Genomic DNA, 16,072 nt, shown 5'->3' with positions numbered 1-16,072 from the left:
TCTCGTACTCCATTTTCCCTGCCCTAATCAAACCCTTTGTACTCCTCTGCTGAGTTCTAAATTTCTCCCAGTCCCCAGGTTCGCTGCTATTTCTGGCCAATTTGTATGCCATTTCCTTGGCTTTAATACTATCGCTGATTTCCCTAGATAGCCACGGATGAGCCACCTTCCCTTTTTTATTTTTACGCCAGACAGGAATGTACAATTGTTGTAATTCATCCATGCGGTCTCTAAATGTCTGCCATTGCCCATCCACAGTCAACCCCTTAAGTATCATTAGCCAATCTATCTTAGCCAATTCATGCCTCATGCCTTCAAAGTTACCCTTCTTTAAGTTCTGGACCATGGTCTCTGAATTAACTGTTTCATTCTCCATCCTAATGCAGAATTCCACCATATTATGGTCACTCTTCCCCAAGGGGCCTCGCACAATGAGATTGCTAATTAATCCTCTCTCATTACACAACACCCAGTCTAAGATGGCCTCCACCCTAGTTGGTTCCTCGACATATTGGTCTAGAAAACCATCCCTTATGCATTCCAGGAAATCCTCCTCCACCGTATTGCTTCCAGTTTGGCTAGCCCAATCTATGTGCATATTAAAGTCACCCATTATAACTGCTGCACCTTTATTGCATGCACTCCTAATTTCCTGTTTGATGCCCTCCCCAACATCACTACAACTGTTTGGAGGCCTGTACACAACTCCCACTAACGATTTTTGCCCTTTAGTGTTCTGCAGCTCTACCCATATAGATTCCACATCATCCAAGCTAATGTCTTTCCTAACTATTGCATTAATCTCCTCTTTAACCAGCAATGCTACCCCACCTCCTTTTCCTTTTATTCTATCCTTCCTGAATGTTGAATACCCCTGGATGTTGAGTTCCCAGCCCTGATCATCCTGGAGCCACGTCTCCGTAATCCCAATCACATCATATTTGTTAACATCTATTTGCACAGTTAATTCATCCACCTTATTGCGGATACTCCTTGCATTAAGACACGAAGCCTTCAGGCTTGCTTTTTTAACACCCTTTGTCCTTCTAGAATTTTGTTGTACAGTGGCCCTTTTTGTTCTTTGCCTTGGGTTTCTCTGCCCTCCACTTTTCCTCATCTCCTTTCTGTCTTTTGCTTTTGCCTCATTTTTGTCTCCCTCTGTCTCCCTGTATAGGTTCCCATCCCCCTGCAATATTAGTTTAACTCCTCCCCAACAGCACTAGCAAACACTCCCCCTAGGACATTGGTTCCGGACCTGCGCAGGTGCAGACCGTCCGGTTTGTACTGGTCCCACCTCCCCCAGAACCGGTTCCAATGCCCCAAGAATTTGAATCCCTCCCTGCTGCACCACTGCTCAAGCCATGTATTCATCTGCGCTATCCTGCGATTCCTACTCTGACTAGCACGTGGCACTGGTAGCAATCCCGAGATTACTACTTTTGAGGTCCTACTTTTTAATTTAGCTCCTAGCTCCTTAAATTCTTTTCGTAGGACCTCATCCCTTTTTTTACCTATGTCGTTGGTACCAATGTGCACCACGACAACTGGCTGTTCTCCCTCCCATTTCAGAATGCCCTGCACCCACTCCGAGACATCCTTGACCCTTGCACCAGGGAGGCAACATACCATCCTGGAGTCTCGGTTGCGTCCGCAGAAACGCCTATCTATTCCCCTCACCATCGAATCCCCTATCGCTATCGCGCTCCCACTCTTTTTCCTGCCCTCCTTTGCAGCAGAGCCACCTACGGTGCCATGAACTTGGCTGCTGCTGCCTGCCCCTGATGAGTCATCCTCCCCAACAGTACTCAAAGCAGTGTATCTGTTTTGCAGGGGGATGACCACAGGGGACCCCTGCACTATCTTTCTTGCACTGCTCTTCCTGCTGGTCTTCCATTCCCTATCTGGCTGTGGACCCTTCTCCTGCGGTAAGACCAACTCACTACACGTGATACTCACGTCATTCTCAGCATCGTGGATGCTCCAGAGTGAATCCACCCTCAGCTCCAATTCCGCAACGCGGACCGTCAAGAGCTCGAGGCGGATACACTTCCCACACATGTAGTGCCCAGGGACACCGGAAGTGTCCCCGAGTTCCCACATGGTACAGGAGGAGCATATCACATGGCCGAGCTCTCCTGCCATGTCTTAACCTTAGATACCCTTAAATTGGTAATAACAATAAAAAGAAAAGAAAAGCTACTCACCAATCACCAGCCAATCACTTACCACATTGGCTGTGACGTCACTTTTTGATTACTTTCTACTTCTATTTTGCTTTCTCTCCCGCTGTAGCTGCACCGGTATGCTTTTGACAGGTCGCTCCCCTCTCACCAACTGCCGCTGGCTCTCGATCTCCCGCTGGGCTTTTGACAGGTCGCTCCCCTCTCACCAACTGCCGCTGGCTCTCGATCTCCCGCTGGGCTTTTGACAGGTCGCTCCCCTCTCACCAACTGCCGCTGGCTCTCGATCTCCCGCTGGGCTTTTGACAGGTCGCTCCCCTCTCACAAACTGCCGCTGGCTCTCGATCTCCCGCTGGGCTTTTGATAGGTCGCTCCCCTCTCACCAACTGCCGCTGGCTCTCGATCTCCCGCTGGGCTTTTGACAGGTCACTCCCCTCTCACCAACTGCCGCTGGCTCTCGATCTCCCGCTGGGCTTTTGACAGGTCGCTCCCCTCTCACCAACTGCTGCTGGCTCTCGATCTCCCGCTGGGCTTTTGACAGGTCGCTCCCCTCTCACCAAAGAAGGGGCTTACGAGGAGAATTAATTTGTGAGTTAATTTAAAGGCCTTATTGACTCTTTGGCAATCATCTGCCCACATTTCTATTTATTGAGGACAAATTTAGGGAATTTATAGCAATAGTGATGGGGTCAGTAATTTTTCTACCAGTATTGGTCACTAATCACATGTTAAAGATGGGAGAAGGTATATTGAAGAAGGCAGACAACTGCGGAGGAGGAGACCTTACACCCGACGTAGAAACAGGGAAAAGCGATTATACTTGAACTTCTCGATAACATGTGCTTTAGGAGGCTGTGCTTCCGAAAGGAGGTCATCGCTGCGATATGCCAGCTCAGCAAGGGAGATCTGCAGCCTACCAGCACCATCAGGATCGCACTGCCCGTTGAGGTAAAGGTTACTGCGGCACTTTCCTTCGACACATCGGGCTCCTTTCAGGCTTCAGCTGGTGACATCGGTGGTATCTCTCAGCACGCCACACATTGCTCCATTCGACAGGTGACTAAAGCCCTTTATGCTCACAGAATGGACCTTATAAGCTTCCCTATGACCAGGGAGGCACAGACCAAGAGGGCTCTGGGTTTCTCGAGAATAGCAAACTTCTGCAAGGTGCAGGGAGCAATAGATTGTACGCTCATTGCCCTGAGAGCAGCTTTAAAGGATGTGAAGGTGTTTCGGAACCGAAAGGGATTCCACTCCCCTGGATGTTCAACTCGTTGTCGACCACAACCAAATAATCATGGCAGTAAATGCAAATTTTCCAGGCAGCATCCATTACATGCACATCCTGCGTGAGAGTGCTGTCACTGACCTGTTTAAGAGTCTGCCTCAAGGTCATGATTGGATGCTGGGGGATAAAGGACATGGCCTTGCCAGCTGGCTCATGACCCCCCCACGTAATCCCCAGATGGAAGCCGAGAAGCGCTACAATGAACGCCACATAGCTACATGTAATATTGTCGACAAGGCAATTGGAGTGCTGAAGCAGTGCTTCAGATGCCTGGACCACTCTGGAGGCAGTCTACAATATCACCCTGACCAGGTCGCTGAGTTTACTGTGGTGTGCTGCATGTTGCATAACCTAGCTATAAGGAGAGGACAACAATTGCCAGATGGAACTGCCGGTCCACATCAGGTGACAGTCATGGAAGAGGTAGACGAGGGGGAAGACAATCAGTCTAGCGATTAACCCATCCCCCCCCCGCCCCCTCCCCAGCAAGACTGGAAAGGCCCCATGAGACTTACGCAGCTGCAAAACTCTTGCGTCAGCAGCTCATAAATGAACGCTTTGCGTGAACTTACATTGGTGGCAGTTATAGTGACAGTTGCAGTTGCATTATGTTTCATCCTTGCCTGACCTGGCCATTGTTTTCCAAGAGTTGTATTCATGTTATACCTTACGTTATTAGAAGACAGTGCACGACAATTGTAAAATTTCAAATAAAATGTTTAAATAATTTTTATAATTATATAATTTTTTTTAATAACACCCCCCCTCCCCCCCAACAAACACCCAAAAATAAAATTCAACAAACACTCTCCCACACTCCCAAAACCCCCAACATTCAACACAATTTTAATAACAATAACAATTGTGAATGCCTGGAGGAGCTCGCGACTCTCTCCCTGCACAGTGCAGTCATGTCCTCCTTAGGATCTTTTCGGCGCAGCGCATGCCGACCTCGCTGACTCTACCTCCGTGGGATTGGCGTGGGCACTGTTGGATGCATTGCGGTCACCTGCTGCAAGCTTCTTGGGCCCGCTACTTCTTCCGTCGAAGTCGAAGTCAATGATGTGGCCGCAGGTACAACAGTTGACGTGATGCAAGGGGCATCCTCCTCAGTCTCCATCTCCTACTCTGGCTCCGTGGTCTCCTCCTCAGCACCCGTGGTGATAATCACCTGTAAGAGGACAGGGACAGGTGCGGCATCCCTTTGCGCCTGCGGAGTTGGACCTACAAAACACAATTGAGCTTATTGAGTTTATTAGAAGGGCACACATTCTTGCGCTGCGCTGGCATACGTAGGAGGAGCAACAGTACTGCAATAATTAGGAACCAAGAGATGTTACGTTTTATTACATCATATGGTAGTACATCTATGTGGAATTCAGCCATGATCTTATGATGGTGGAGCAGGCTCGAAGGGCCAGATGCCCTACTCCTAGTCCTATTTCTTATGTTCTTATGTTGTTAACCGGAGAGTAGCATAGAAGCTGCATGCTTAACATCACATCATTCATATATTACAATGAAATGCCGTTACATTACTTTGAATTACCACTGTGTTACACATTGCTCACGTGACGCGAGGGAGGGATCTGCACCACCACAGGTGGTGGCCGAGCAACTGTGGGTGCCCACAAATGCTGCTGCATGTTCCTCAAGGTCCGTTAGGATGGTCAGCTGGGCAAGACCTCCTCCTGTGCATCTGCGCTTAGCCCGATTTTTAGATATCTTCTTCTGCAAATGTGACAAGAGCATGGCATAAGCTGATTGATTAGGTAATATCATGGAAAGACAACAGTTTCCATCATTATATGCTAATAGGGTTTGTATCCACAATTGATGCATGGTTATAACAAAGATCGTGTTTAGGATCTAATGCTTGACACAAACATCTCCACTACAATCTCCATGAAGTTCCCCTGGAGGTGGGGGGTGGGAATCAGGACAGCTGGTGAGCTGGCAATGACAGGAGTTAATGTCCCAAAGTGTCCCAGGGCAGACAGCGAGCCAGGGCAGCTCTCCCCCAGTCCAGGCTAGCTCACATGTCTATGTCACAGCAGCTGGAGAGACAGACACAGTGTGGGTGAAGGTGACTGAATCTCTTAGTGCTCAACCGTACTCCATCCACCAACGTAACCCAAAAGAAGATGGTGCCAAAATTAGACTTAAAGGGCGCAGGTTCAGAACCCTGTCCAAATCTTAGCAGAGAATCTACGCAAGAATACCCAGCTTAATTTAATCCGGCAGATTTACATATTCAGTGGATCATTACAATTAAAAATCTAATTAATACTTACTCTTGCTGAAGCAACCAGGCTGTTCCACCTCTTGCGGCACTGGTCAGAGCCCCTCGCCTCGCGGGACACTGAGGACACCACATCGGCGATCTCGCCCCAAATTTTCCAATGTGACCAGCGTAGAGGTTTCCCATGCCCCACCTCGAGTGCACCTCCAGGATGAGGACCTCGTGGGAGAAGGGTTTTGTCCTCCTCCCCTCCACATCCTGCGCACTCTCTGCGGACTCCTCGTGCTGGGGCATCTTTTAGTTTTGATTTTCTCACTCTCTAACTGCTTTCTTTAGTTTTGATTTTCTCTCTTACTCTAACTGTTTTATTTCTCTCTCTCTCTCCCTCCCCCTCCCTCCCTTTGCCTTCTTCGCATGCCTGAATGACCCCTGACCTCCAGAATTCCAGGAAACCTTCTTTGCAAAAAAATAGGCATGCGCAGAAAGGCCGTTGCTAGGGATGTCTTGCCTTCCACATCGCTGAGCTATCGCCGGAAAAAAAATGCCGAAAGTTGCAATCCGAAAAATGGGTGATCTTCCAGCGATCCAGAGAGCTGAAACATCACTAGGGCTGGAACATCACCTATTTTTTGAGCCCTAGCAATCCAAGTGGAATGTCGAGCCCATTACACTGCTTCCCCATTTTTTTAGCAGCAAGGTATTTATACAATATTTCAAAAGATTACTTATGATTACAATTTTACAGATTCGACTGCTGAGCCTGATTATCTTGTTGTGAGCTTTTAGCTTTCTCCTGCACTGACCTTCATTTCTTTGCAGTTGGCTGGCTATGCCCATTTTCTATATTCTGATTTGTTTCCAGATACTGTCTTGGGGAATTTCTGTTTTCAGGGTGTATAGCCCAGGATTCCTCATCTCTATTTTCCTGTATCCTCTTGAGTTTCCTTGGCAGCCTTACATCAGTCCTAGTGTTGGCTTTCTTCCTCGTTATCAATATCTTGTCTAGTTGATCTTCTCCACTAAACCTCAACTCCACCTCAGCCCTCAGAAGATACAGAGTCCCTGTGAGTTTGTCCCATAGCCACAGAACTGCCTTTAGCCAGCTGTATCTGAGTTGGTGGGGATATGGATGTTGTGACCATTGTGTCCGTTGAAGTACTTTGATCTGCCAACTCACTCTGATCATCATCCAAGTCAGGCTAATAATTATCTACTTGTGGTACCGAAGATGCATCACGCACTACAAATATTTGATCCACGTGAACCTTCCTGATGTAGTTACCAATTTTGACTAAGTACTGCTTGGAACCACATAATTGTACCAATGTCCCATTTGCATGGACTTGCCCTTTTCAACAGACTGAGAACTCTGACCTGATCACCCTTCTGAAAACACCGCTCTTTAATACTGTAATGATAATGACGTTTCTACACTAATTGTGCCTTTCTACCTTATCAGACAAGTGCGGTTGCAATAAACTGAAACTCGTCCTCAGACTATGCTTCATCAATAATTCAGCAGGTGTGTACCCTGTTGTAGAATGAGGTGTAGTTCTGTATTTGAAAATAAAATTCGCTAAGCTGTGCTTCATGCTCACCGATGATCCAGCCTGTAGAACATGTTTCCGCAAAGTCTCTTTGACAATCCTGACCAACCTTTCAGCTGCCCCATTCGAAGCAGGATGACATGGTGCTACTAACATGGGTTTGATACCGTTGTGTCTGACAAAATTTGTAAAATGCATGGACTGAAATTGCGGCCCATTATCTGACACCATTTCTTCACAGTTCATGGCATGCAAAAATATCTGCAATTCATCGAATGTACGCTCTGTCATCATAGATGGCCCCATATGCTGTACCTCCAGCCATTTCGAACGGCTATCGATTAGAACCAGGACATTATCACTGCCCCTCTCACAAAAATCAATATGTATTCTTTGGAATGGCCTCGTTGGCCAAGTTCATGTTTGCAGTGCCGATTTAGCTGGCATGGCCCTGCAGACTTGACAGATAGTACACTTACTATCCAACCCAGGCCAATAAACAAAACTTCGGGCCACTCCTTTCGTGCCTACGATGACAATATGCTCACCGCGAACTTCCGTCAAGACTTTGGTCCATAGTGCACTGGGAATACTCTCAGGCCCCATTTTAGACATCCCTGCTGACATGATAATTCATGCCGACGATGATAAAGGGCTTTATCCCCTCGTCTAAATGCATCTGATCATCAGACCACCCTCGCAGGGAGTGCTCATAGGCCCACTGTAATGTGGAATCTTTCTGTGTGTGCTCTGCAATAACAGAGGCGGTCCTCATCAACGACATCTAGATTGAAGATTGACTGTTCGTGGCCAATTTCAGAATCTTCATGAGGCAACATTGAAAGGGCATCCACCATTGCATTCTGCATCGATGTACGATACTCGATTTTGTAATCGTACTGAGACAATAAAATAGCCTATCTTTGCATCCTGGAAGCCGCCATAGATGGAATTGCCGCCTTTGAGCCTAAGATAATTAGTCACGGTTTGTGATTGGTTACGAGCATGAATTGGCATCCCAAAAGAAACTGATGGAACTTTTTAACACCAAATATAATTGCTAATGCCTCCTTCTCAATCTAGGCATAATTTTGTTCGCTTTTGTTGAGCGTATGCGATGCAAAGACAACCATTTTTTCCTGTCCATCATTCACAACATGGCTGATCACTGCTCCCACACCATATCCAGAGGCATCACATGCTAGTCTTAGTTCATGAATCAGTTGAAAATGGAAGAGAAGGGCACTACTGCTCAAGCATCGCTTGCATGTGTCATATGCATTCAGTTGCTCTTTGTCCCATAACCAACGCACACCTTTCTTTAATAAATAATGGAGTGATGCATGCAGGAAGAAAACGAGCATAATATTGGATCATGCCTAAAACGGATCGTAATTCAGTCATTTTTTTCAGTTCTGGAGCCATCATGATGGCTTGCATTTTCTCCTTAACTGGTTAGAGACCATTTTCATCAACACGCAATCCTAGATAAACCACCTCATGCTGTATGAATGTGCATTTATTCCTCTTCAGCTTCAGGTTATGGTTATTGAACTGTCTGAATACTACTAAGATGTTCAAGTTTTCCTTCTCTGTGCCAGTGGCTATCAACATATCATCTTGATTGCACAAACAGTGATTTATTCTCTAAGATCTGATCCAAGGTAGCCTGAAGTATCTTTGGTGAGGACTTGATACCATAGGGCAACTTAGTTGTGGAAGAAAGAATCTATGAATCTATGGCTTATGGTAAAGGGAAGGGTTAAATTCTGTTTTTGCTATATTTGAAGAAATAATAGGACTAGAACAATACCCACACTTTTTAGCCTTGAAACTTAGAAATGTAATTAAATGACTATCTGGTATTAAAAGGGAGTCTCCTGATATTCTGCTTATCAGACTGTGAACAGGGAGAAACTATGCAAGGACAGATAGAATGTGTGCCTCCCGAGACGACCTTTGTACTCACGGAACTAATGAATAAGATTCCTTTTCTATTTCTGTATTCTATTTCTGTATAAAGATAGGGACAATTTGCTTGTAAAGGAGAGTTTTGCCTCAGTGTGGACTGAGCGGACTCTCCGAGATATCTTGTTAGGAAATAAAATTATCTCGAAGCACGACTCTGAAAGTCTCCGCCTGAGTTAATTTAAGCTAAAATTTCCTCGACATTAGTGTATGAATATAAATCTTTTGTGTGTATTGACTGTCAGATACTGCTGACTATCCTTGTCAATGTTGAGTTGAGCTTAGGCATGGGAGAGATCCAGTTTTGTGAAGACTTTGGCTCCCGCTAGTTCTGCATACAGGTACTGTGATGTCAATAAAGGATACTGTTCATCATCAACTGCTCGATTCAAGGTAATTTTATAATTCCCACAAAGCCACACCTTTTTGTCTGTCTTCGGAACTACAACTAATGGGGTGGCCCAGTCACTCCTATCATTCTTCACTTAAACTCCGTTTTTCTCCAACTTATCAAGCTCTCACTCAACCTGTGATCTTAATGCATATGGTACCGGCCTTGGTCTACAAAAAATAAGTTTGACATCTGACCTAACCTGAATATGTGCATTGTATCCCTTGTTGCCCTCGTATGAATCCTCAAACATGTTAGCATATTTCTTCACCAGTGTATCTAGCAGAGACTTAACCCTTTCTGTACTACAGATGCTGTACCAATCCAAACAATGCACTCTTAGCCAATCTTTGCAGATAAGTGTCGGCCGATTGACATTTTTCGCTATAATAACATGTAATCTTGCTTGTTGCCCTTGGTATCGTACTATAAACTCCATTTGCTCAAGCATCTGCAGTTTTTCCCCTAAATATGTTTTCAGCTCTGCTGAGTTCACTTTTAGTGGTATACCCCTGAAATTCTTGTAATACACATCTTGTCGCATTATTGAGCAATCAGCCACTGTATCTATTGTCATATTAATCCATCGATTATTAATCAGTGCTAATGTTCTGAAATGCTGACATAAGGAATGTACTGTCTTGCCCTTCGCTGCATATACACCAAAACCTATACTGTTCTGATCAGTTTCCACACAGTGAAGTCTTTGACTATCCTTGGACCTGTCCTTCGATTTACATGCAGCTTCAATGTGTCCCCTTACTTGGCACCGATAGCATCTTGCCCACTTGAACAGACACTGCTGTGCAGTATGATTGCCATTACATCTATCCTTCTTGGTTTCATAACTCTCCCTCCAACTCGGGCTCAGCCTCTTCTGCATTGCTCAAGCCCGGTGACTGTGGACTACTACTATTGCCGATAATGGGTGAAATGCCTTAATATTTTTCTCTGTCATTTCCATGGAGGTGGTTATCTTCAAGCTTTCTTAAAAGAGAAATCAACCATACCTAACAATTTTGATGCGATGCGTTCATCCATGAGTCCACATACAAATTTATCTCAAAGAGGCCTATCTAAGAATTCTCCAAAGTAGCAGTGTAGAGATAATTTTTTTATGGCAACAATGTATTCAAAGATGGTTTCATCAGGTCTTTTGTTTCTCATTGCGAACTTATAGCTCTCTGCTATTTCTAAAAGCTGTGGATCAAAATGGTTCTACAATATCTGTAGTATGTCTGAGAATGAAGCATCCTTAACCTTTCTCGGGGTTAACAAATTCATTAAGATACTATAATTCTCTGCACCAATCATGACTGACAGAATAGCTTTCATCTTCTCGTGCACTGCCTGATTCCTTGTTTATAAATTTGCCACACCTGCTGGGACTTCATTGTCATCATTAGCTCTAAAAAGCATTTGCAATCTTTTACTGTAGGAAAATGATTCAATGGGCTAGATTATATACTTCTTTGCAATATTTCCGGTGTGGGCGGTAAAAATTAGTTTTCAGAGTGCTGGCTTCACACCCATTCTCAAAGCACCTAGTCTCCATTTTTGAAATTGGGCATTATCGCGAGCGATATGAAATGGGCGGCAGCGTTAAATCTCGCTGACCTTCTGCTGTAAAGTGTCGCCGTCCTTAGCAACGGCATGGCAACCCTCGATTCCCGCGATTCAGGAGGTCAAGGGTCATGCGCAGAAGAGGAGACAGAGAGAGAAGGAGCTGAGAGGGACTGAAGGCGTGTGTGGGTGTGGTGTGGCTGCTTTGGGAGGAAGGAGGAAGACTTTAGAGCTTTAGACCAAATAGGGAAACAAAAATTAGCTGTTACCAGCCACCCGAATTTGGCCTATAATGGAGGGAGAGTAGGAGGCATCACAGCACACTGTGGCTACTGATGCTGGCGAGAGCAGTGAGCTGGGAGAGGAGCACATTGTAGGGTGCAAAAGAGTGAGGAGGTTCTCAGATGAGGCAAATGCCTCCCTCCTGCAGGAGGTCGAGTTACGCTAGGGTGATTTGACACAGGGAGGGCATGGGAAGCCCACTCCAAAAGACCTACCAGAAAATATGGGCCGAGATAGCAGAGGTGGTCTCATCAGTGACCAACGAGGTGTGTCAGGGCAATCAATGCCACAAACAATGGAACAACCTTGTGGGATCCACAAGAGTAAGTATTACATTTATTTACATGTAGTTATGCATTTATATAATTTGATTTGTAACAGTCATGAGACTCTGTCAGCAGATGTGAGGTCTTTCACTTTTACAAGGAACGTTTTACTCAAAGCCTGCGGTCACGGTGCACGTCTTTAGGTAAAGAATGATAATTATCATAATAAGCATGATTACATCTGTCGGTTCAGTGTTGTATCAGATCCTGTGACAGTACCTAGCAATGATATCACGCAATGATCTCATGCCATGTCGTCCTGTTACAGAAGAAGCTATCGACGATGAGGTCCATGCAGAGGCGAACTGGTGGGGGACCACCAGTCCCCAGTGACATCACTGAGACGAAGGAGCGGGTGCGAACACTCATGGGGAAGCACACCCGGACAGCCACGGAAGCATCTGCAGACCCTGAAGTGATGCCACGTGAGTAAAGCTTACACCATTGCATGAGGTAAAGTCAATAGATGTCACATCCACTCATATCCGAACAATCATATATGATAGATGATTTCTAAAATTGTCCTAGAAATAATGCTGGCCTAATGAAAATCATTGCAATGTAAATGTGTTGATGGTCATGAAATGTGATGTCTGTGATGATTTTGATAGCAGTGGTGCTTTTGTTGTGCATATGCTGTGTGTAGCGCTGGACTCACCTTGTGACCCTAGCACCTCTTTCTCTTCTGATAACCTCATTTGTATTTTGCAGCTCAGCCAGCAGCGCAGCCCCAGGCAAGACCACAGAGGCCAGAAGATGGGGGCGCGGCGCCCGACTCTCCGGACGATCCTACATCTGGTGCTGAGGAGCTCCGATTCTCGCCCGTCAATACACTGGGTCTGTTCTCTACGGATGAGAGCGTCGACTTCAAGGAACCTGCATCACCACGCTCCAGAAGCGATTCCACCCCAAGGCCATCTAGTGATCCTCCGGTCATTCCCACCTCCACTCTGGAGGTACCAACCTCAAGCACCTCGCCACAGGGCACCCCATTTGTCCCCAGGATGGCGCCAACCTCGCGGAGGCCTCATGGACACAGCAGGTCTGGTCCACGAGTGCCACATGAGAGTGGAGAGATGGTACAGTTGTCCAGGAGGGCTATAGACATTGGTGACCAGCTCATCGAAGCATTGGGGAGAATATCCCGACAGCTGGCCACCATGACTGAGTATATTCCGTGGATGGAGGAGGCCCTGGATGTGATAGCCAGGAACACTGCTGGCACAGACCGCCCAGTGGTCCCAGAGCATGGCACCCCACCCCTAGGTTCCGCACCACCACTGCAAACGACAGATAAGAACAAGGACCAAGATCCTGCTTCTGCATCAGAGAATGTTGCTCCCTCGGCACCCGCCACTCCCGTACCTGTGCAACCACCGAATCTGCCTTCATCCCCCCCAATGAGGCACCGCCTGAGGAGCTCCTCAGCCAGGTGCCGTGGAACGAGTAGGGGAAGGGGTAGAGGTGGGGAGAAGAAGGGGAGGGGGGGAAAGAAAGTGAGGTGCATGTCTGCAGGTGATGGCTGTGTTATATCTCCATCTGGATGTCTGCAATTTGTTGTAATGTATGGGGGGGGAGGGGCCACCCTCCTGCTTTCGTTTGTATTCTGTTTTGCTGGATATGTTGAACATTTGATTGATGTCAATGATGGAAAAAGTAGGGTGTGGGTAGGGGTTGGGTGTTTCTGCCCGTGATACTTATGATTTCAGTAGTGCCTTTCATGTTGGGACATCCCAAATTGCTTCACAGCTAATGAAGTAATTTTGACACAAAGTCACTGTTGTAATGTAAATTTTCTTCCTCCTACTTCCTCTTCTCCTCTCCTCCCTCTTTCCTCCACTCCTCTTCCAGCTCCTCTACTCAATTCCCCCATCTCCAATTATTGACTATAAACTAATTTGACCTTAAAACTACCTTTGGTACTGACTCTCCGTGTGCAATGCCATGGTTTGGAAGGCACAGCAGAGAGGGAAAATAGAGAAAAGAGCGAGAAGCAAAGACAGGTGGTGGAGAAGGGCAGTGGAGATAATAATTGGAGCCCCAACCATGCAAACCTAATCAAGGACAATAAGTTGCAGTTATATAGTGTCTTTAACATGGAAAAACATCCCACAGAGCTTCACAGCTTCCGAGCCAGAGAAGTAGGTGTTAGGAGAGATGTCCAAAAGCATGGTCAAATGGGGTAAGTTTTAGGGATAGGCTCAAGGAAAGAGAGGGGAGATGGAGAGGCTTAAGAAGGGAATTCCAGAGAGTGGGACTTAAGTTGATGAACAAACAACCACCTGTGGTGGGGCGAAGGGAGGAGAATGCACCAAAAGCCGCAGTCAGAAGAATGCATAAGTCCGGAATCTCAGGAATGGAGAGTTTTGGGAGTGTTGTAGAGCTGAAGGAAATAAGAACGAGCAAGGTCACAGAGATTTAAACACAATGATGAGAATTTAAAATTTGAGGCATAATCGGGCAAAGAGATTCCATAAACTAAATTGGAGTAAACTAAAAGGCAAACGGGGAAGGATATGGCTCCTTCAGTTAGGATTTTTCTTTCTCTAATCCTGTCTTTTAGCTTCTCGTGTTTTTCTTTATAGTATCTTATTTAATGACTTTGGTTTCATTTTAAAAAGTAGTATCCACTTCATAACTTTGGAAGCAAAAACACTCAGGCATCACATTTAAATTACTGCAAGCTGTGTGATAGGATCAAATAAAAATATTGAAATATTTTTTTTTAAATCCGGTTTTAAAAATACTGTGCTAGGCTTGTAAATGTTATTAAGCCATAAGAAGTGTGAATACTGAGGATGAACATTCATTTCTGTTTCTTCACATCAATGGAATAATATAATCCAGATTTTTGTTAATTTATTTATTTTTCTCTTGTTTTATAACAGGATATGATATCTGCGCAATATCATCTTATACCATCTCCAAATAAGCAAAAGAATGGAAAGAAAGAGAAAGATGTGGATAAAGAGAAGGATGTGAAGATGAATTTGCTGATGCTGTAAGAGACCTGAAGATATAGTGGATGGCCAAGTATGTATTTGTTCATTCCAAGATGTGGGTAGGCCAGTGAAGCCGACTGAGAGATTAAACCTCCATAAATTTTAATGCCAAGAGAGCATTCACTATTCTTAACATTTATACTCCATTTAAAATTCAAGCCATTAAAATAAGTCATTTTTCATGGTGAAAGCTGTTTTGAAGAAATAATATTAGTCTCTTAAATCATTTCAGGTGTTTTGAAATTATGAAATGCATGTTTTTAACAATTTGTATGATTATGAATATTGTTCCAGAATATATCTGTTTCCCTAATGTCCATTGTAATTTGATTTTCCAATTTATTCTTTATATCCTGGACCTTAGTTGATTTTACTTTCACATATATTTCTAAATTTGTTCCTTTCCTAATTTCCATACATCTTTTAAAAACATTTTATTATTTTTAACCCTTTTATTAAATAGTTCATCTACATATTTAATATGGACCCATGAATATATTTCTCCTTTTCTCAACTCTCTCTGCCTCCCTGGTTTTCTGTGCCGCACACCATCTTCAACTGGATGAGTAGTAGGAAAGTTGTCAACCCTCTCTCCGGCCTTTGCCAGTGGGATTCTAGCAGTAGATGCACATAAGTGGCCTAGTTTTGATTTTTCCCTCCGATTTACTCTTCCTATTTGTGGAGAAAATGTCTGGGCTTTATTCTGTGTCTCCACATGAAGGCATAGTTGAAATCCTGCCCAACTATCGTGTTGCCCAACCCTGCACCAGTATATTCTGAAAGGCATTTCATTTTGTAAAGTGTCTTTCCCTGCAGGAAGATCTGCCAATCTAGTAACTAGTAATCTGCTTGTAGTGTTAATGTTTTTAAAGTTATGGGAGATATCAGCCAATGCTTGTTTTCATTGCTCATCAATTTTCTTTCTTTCACTGGAACATCATATATGCTATGTGTTTATCCAAATGTTTGTATATTTCCTTGGCTTGCTTATCTTTTTTATGCTGTTGGAATAAACGGGACCTTTTCAGAATGGCAGGCAGTGACTAGTGGGGTACCGTAAAGTTCAGTGCTGGGACCCCAGCTATTTACAATATACATTAATGATTTAGACGAAGGAATTGAATGTAATATCTCCAAGTTTGCAGATGACACTATGCTGGGTGGCAGTGTGAGCTGTGAGGAGGATGCTAAGAGACTGCAGGGTGACTTGGACAGGTTAGATGAGTGGGCAAATGCATGGCAGATGCAGTATAATGTAGATAATTGTGAGGTTATCCACTTTG

General features: G+C 44.9%; 1 long non-coding RNA gene across 3 annotated transcripts in view; it reads left to right on the top strand.

Moving 5' to 3' along the window:
• Positions 1-16,072, top strand: part of LOC139245839 (uncharacterized) — a 101,346-nt gene that overhangs the window by 64,595 nt on the left and 20,679 nt on the right. For all 3 annotated transcript variants that reach the window (XR_011590125.1, XR_011590123.1, XR_011590124.1), the window contains exon 2: positions 14,676-14,820. This is a non-coding gene — a long non-coding RNA (uncharacterized lncRNA). The remainder of the gene's footprint in view (positions 1-14,675; positions 14,821-16,072) is intronic.

The sequence above is a fragment of the Pristiophorus japonicus genome, unplaced genomic scaffold (assembly GCF_044704955.1).
Source record: "Pristiophorus japonicus isolate sPriJap1 unplaced genomic scaffold, sPriJap1.hap1 HAP1_SCAFFOLD_242, whole genome shotgun sequence".
Classification (NCBI taxonomy): Eukaryota; Metazoa; Chordata; class Chondrichthyes; family Pristiophoridae; genus Pristiophorus; species Pristiophorus japonicus.
Note: the sequence above shows the minus strand (reverse complement) of the source record. Positions and strands in the feature narration are given on the sequence as shown.